The sequence below is a fragment of the Microtus ochrogaster genome, chromosome 5 (genome assembly GCF_000317375.1).
Source record: "Microtus ochrogaster isolate Prairie Vole_2 chromosome 5, MicOch1.0, whole genome shotgun sequence".
NCBI classification, from domain to species: Eukaryota; Metazoa; Chordata; class Mammalia; order Rodentia; family Cricetidae; genus Microtus; species Microtus ochrogaster.
Window position 1 is genome coordinate 8,118,534 of NC_022012.1, and position 5,627 is coordinate 8,124,160.

Below are 5,627 nucleotides of genomic sequence, written 5' to 3' on the forward strand. Positions count from 1 at the left end.
TAAGCTCTCTCTAAAAATTATCAAGGCTAAAACATGTTATTTTTCAGTACTGTAACTTTAAAAAAATATTATTTATGTATAAAGATGTTTTAAAAGCCTGCCAGTATGTCTAGGTATCACATTTGTGCAGTGCTCATAGAGACCAGAAGAGGGCACCAGATGCCCCAAGTACTGGAGTTAGCAGATGATTATGAGCCACCCTGTGGGTGCTAGGAATTGAACCCAGGTCTTTTGGACAAGTAGCCAGTGCTCTCAACCACTGAACCATTATTCCATCCTAGTGTATTACACTCTAATATCTATTTGTTCTTTAAGGTTCTGTTTCTCCTCCCCAAAATGCAATATACTACAACCTGAAAAGAAAATAATGTTACCTCATAGTGAATGACTAATACACCTAGAGTCTTTGTATGCTATGCAACAATATTGTCTAGCATCAAGACACTAATAAAACGAATGCATTGGGGCCTGTGACCCAACTCCTCGGAAAGCTGAAGCAGCAGAATAGCAAGTTCAAGTCTTGCCTGGGCTAAGAGTAGATTCAAGGACAATCTGGAAAACTTGAGAAGATACTGTATCGAAAATTAAATTGAGAGGCGTGAAGAGATGGCTCCATGGTTAAGAGAGCTTACTGATCTTGCAGAAGGACAGAATTCAGGTTCCAGCACTTACAACCATCTGTGACTCCAGTTCTAGGCACCCAACACCTTCTGGCATCTGTAGGCACTGGGCACGTACAAGGTCAACAAACATATATGCAGGAAACACTCATACCATAAAATAAAAATAAATAAAACTTTAAGAAACTAAAGTAGAACTCAATCAGAATGCTTGTCTTGCAAGCCTGAGACCTTAGGTTTACTGCCCAGTCCCACAAAATAATTTTTAAAAATTGGTTATATTTCTGTCTCCAGCTGAAAGTGCACAGCAAGACGACATGATCCATTTAAATTTCTATAGAAAAATACGAAGCATCTACTGTAGGTAACTACGAACTCTGATATTTATCTTCATTTCTATTTTTCAATTGAGCTTTGTGTCTGTAGCACCTCAAGATAAAAATCATATCTAGAATTTGTATTTGCCATCAGTGGCAAAAGGGTGCAAGCTTGCAAAACATGCAACTTCCATTCTTCTGTGGGAGATAAACTGCTTAAAATGAGAGGCTGAAGAGATGGCTCCATGCTTAAGAGAGCTTACTGATCTTGCAGAGGGACAGAATTCAGGTTCCATTATTTCAACCATCTGTAACTCCAGTTTCTGTCAACCTGACAAAGTAGAGTCGCCTCAGAAGAGAAGCCCTCACTTGAAGAACAACCTCCATTGGATTTGCCTCCAGCCATGCCTGTGACACATTTCTCAAGTGCTAATTGCAGGAGAGCCCATACCAATGTGGGTCCCTGATTCTGAGCAAGGCATGGAGAGCAAGCCAGTGAGTGCTGTTCCTCCACAGTCTCTGCTTCAGTTCCTAACTAGAGTTTGTGCCTTGGCTTCCCTCAAAGAAGGACTCTAACTTGTAATCAGAAATAAACCCTTTCGTTTCCAAGTTGCTTTTGATCAGTGTTTTATCAAAGCAGCAGAAACCAAACTAAAATAGCAGAATGTCATCAACAATTTTCTAAAAGTTTGCACAAATCAAGGAAAATTAATGAAATTAACACCATATTGATTGCTTGTTTTGAAATCTGTATTTATAGTACACGCGTGTCCATACATGTGTGCACATGGTCAATGTCCACTGCCTTCCTCAATCACTCCTCACTTTATGTATTGAAACAGTGTCTCACTGCAGGTCTGGACTGTCTGGTCATGAGCTCTGGGGAGCCTTCTATTGCTACCTGCTCTGCTGTAGCTTATAACGCATAGAACTATGTCTAGCTTTTTTTACATGGGTTCTGAGCTTCAGAATCAAGATCTTTAAGCTTGCACAACTAACTGACCCATTCTCTCAACTCCTAGAAATATGGATGAATCAGTTCATATCTCCCCAAGGAAAACAGTAAATTATCATAGACATATATGTGGAGGCCAAAAATGTGAGCCTCTTTTTACCTTGTCTGATGGTCAGAGAGTTTGGAGGTTGCTCAAAATGGTTGACAAGTGTAGCTACATGTCCTGACTCAGGATGTGGTTTCTTGGTTCTTTTGACATTAAGATGGCTCATATAGGTAGATCTATTCTGTCCTGACAGATGGTCAGGATATGCAAGCGGACTTCTGCTCCTTTTTTTGTAATAGGAGGTTGCCTGGAAAGTGGTTGCCTTCAGGACACTTGGTCTAAGGTAGCTTCACTGTCTAAACAACAGAATGCTAATGACTTGATGTCTCAAAGTGTTGAAGAAATTAACTGTGTGAGTTGTCCTTTGCATCAAGTTAAAGAAGTCTTTTGTTGCCTTCTTCCTTCTTTGTATCAGGGTATAAAAGTATATGGAAAATTAAACATGGATAATTTCAGTATTTGCTAAAATAACTTTCCGGGGCTATTCTATGGTTTCTGTTAATTATTTTTCATGCATCTTTGCATTCTTTACCTATATTTCTAAATCCCCATGACCCTACCCTGATAAGAGGCATTTTCATCAAGGCTGGGCCCTGACACATATACACCACATATAAGAAGCTTGAAATTAAAATTTCACTTAATTTTTGACATACTACTAAAAAAGAAGAGCAATTAGTATGGTTAACAGTTGAGGAAAACAGACTTCTAAAGAGTTCACAGCATCATGCTAGATGATGTGACAGCTAAGTAGTAAAGCTGGGGTTCGGCAGACTCTGAAGTCAGGACAGAGTCTAGCCTTCCGCCTTGCACTGCCTTTAAAAACACAAACCCTGAGGAGGTAATCAAAATGTCTCCAAGGTTAACTGTTGTATGCTTTGAATTATTTTACAAGTTACAAAGCCCAGTGTTGGACAAAAGCTTTTTAAGACCCCACAATGACAAGGTTAATAGAGAGCTGTTTCTCTGTTGGTTTCCTCTGCGTTCATGTGTTAGCTTCAGCACATTGGTAAATACCCTCAATTTCCTGTGTTAGTATTTGCTAAATAATGTGTTCAACACAGAAGTCCCACCGAGAGTCCTCTGGTACAGTGTTCTCATTGATCACTGCTTCTAAAAAATGCAATAATATGATCTCACACTATTGACAGACATTAGCAAAGCAAAGAAAGTGAAATTTGCTTTTGTATTTCAAAGGCCAAAAACTCAAAATGAACCCTCTGGGTCTCCCTCCCTCATTCATTCCTTAACCCATTCACTGGCTCATTCCTTCAAGAAGGAAAATTTAACAAGCACTTACTACATTCCTGGTAAGTTTTTTATGAGGAAAACAAAGTATGTCTATTTTTACAGCATGCATTTTAGAGCAGAAAACTCTTAAGCTGGAGAAGTCATGACCAGTCCTGCAGACAGAGGTTAACGCGTTGTCTCTTACCCTTCTAGCTCCATCTGCTGATCATCACATTCCCTCACCTCTGCTCTGCTGCTGGTGCTGCTGGACTTATAGGACTAACTTTTCCTGGCTCCAAGCACTGTGATGTCCGTGTTGTGTTACTCTGTGCCCACTCTTTATTAAATGCTCCCAATGAATCTGAAAACATATGCCAGACATTACTTGCCTGAACCGTGTATACAGAACAGTTATTCTGTCTATGACTACCTCAGAGTTCGTGATTCCTATATGTTTCAGAAGCCATGTTATGGTTTAGACAGAACATGTTCTCAGGCCCGGTGTATTTGGACATTTCATTTGGTGGCACTATTTGGGAGATTATAGAACCTTAGAGATATGAATCAAACAGAAAAGATAGATTTGGGCCTTGAAAATTATATAGTAGATCAGTTTCCAACCCAAGCAATCTCTGCTTCCTTATCCAAAGGACTACAAGCCATACAACAAGCTCATGATGCTACTAATGGAACCCATCTGGCATGTCTTCCTCTTCCTTTAAATGTTGGACTGTAGTTCTTTAAACTGTGAGCCAAACATAATTTTTCCTCTTTTAAGCTACTTTTGCCTGGTATTTTTCATAATGATGAAGAAAGTAACTAATATGCCCTTACATGTGGGAGATAGGCCTAGGACAGACACACACATACAAATGCACATAAACACACACACACACAGGAGATACAGGAGAGAGTTATGCACCCACAAGAGACATATACACAGAGATTCACACAGATATACTTGTATATATTTACAATATACATACATACATACACCAAAGAACTACGAGAGAGAGAGAGAGAGAGAGAGAGAGAGAGAGAGAGAGAGAGAGATGCATTCAGAGGTAATAGACATTGTCCAATAGGAAACACAGGATTTGTGCTGCAACGGGAAAAGCAGAGTTATGTGCCAACAGGAGATATGGAAATTGTGTACCAACTCCAATATCTTGGCTTACTGACTCCTTTCCAGAGACCTTCTCTGAAGGATAATCCTATAGAGAATTTCTCTCTCTCTCACTAGCGTTTGCATTTGTGTGTGTTTATATGTGTGTGAGTGTGTGTGTTTACACATGTGTGTATATGCTCCTTCCTCTCCTTATGGCTAGCCCTGTCTTTCTGAAAAGCTTTGATTTTTTTTTTATCAGATTGTCATAAAGCTTCCAAATGAGTCAAATATTTATCTGGTGATCAACGTCATTCTATTATCCCATCTTAGGTCTGATGTCAGTTACAACAGCTATAATGTTGAAAGACCCCATATTTGAAAGACCCCCATGCCCCTGTACTACGTTAAACTTTGCTGAAATTCAGCTGGGCCCCTCAGCTCAGCCAATGCTAAAACTGGATATCTATGGGTTGCAGACTCACTGACTAGGCTAAGAAGAGGGAATCCTCCACCCCCAAGGCAGTCTATCTAAACTGTCAAACTTGCTGCAGAGTGCTCTATCTAGCTTTGTGGTTTTTCGGGGCTACTCCACCCCCTCCAAGACATCCTATCTAAATTGTCAACCTGCTACAGGGTGTTTTATATGGCTTTATGGTTTTTTCAGGGAAATTTGAGAATAGACACAGGGCCGTCCCCAGGGTGAGCTAAGCCCGCCAATTTGAGAACCAATGAAATGTGTTGCTAGACAAGCCTCTTATGTAACACCTAAATCCTTATAAATACATGATGTGCCATCAGCCTGGCATGCTCAGTAACTTAATTGTAACTTAGTTGCTGCAGCATCCACAGGTGCCTGCGTATATTTAATAAACTGCCTCGTGCTTTTGCATCCAGTGGATTGGTTCAGGTTCTTGGGTGGAGTACTCTTCCATAGACACCTCTCCCAGAGAGTCTCTCATTGTCACCACAGAACAATGCCTGCTAATAAATGTCCATGAGGGAATAAAATTTGAAAACCCAATACTTTAACCAATATAAGATTTGATTTAATTATCCTCCTGGATATTGGAAGTAGACAAGATTTCCAGGCAAAAATTGAGAGCTTGGGGGTGGGGGTGGGAAGGGGTAAGGGGAGATGGGGAGAGAGAAGTGAGAAGGGGAGGATGGGGAGAGCTCCTATTACTACAGATGGCGCCCACGTGGACAACTGCTTCCACATAAAGCCTGAGACAGCTTGGGAAGTAATTCTAGAACAAAATGAAAGCATTGTGCCTGGTTTCTTGGTAGCAGC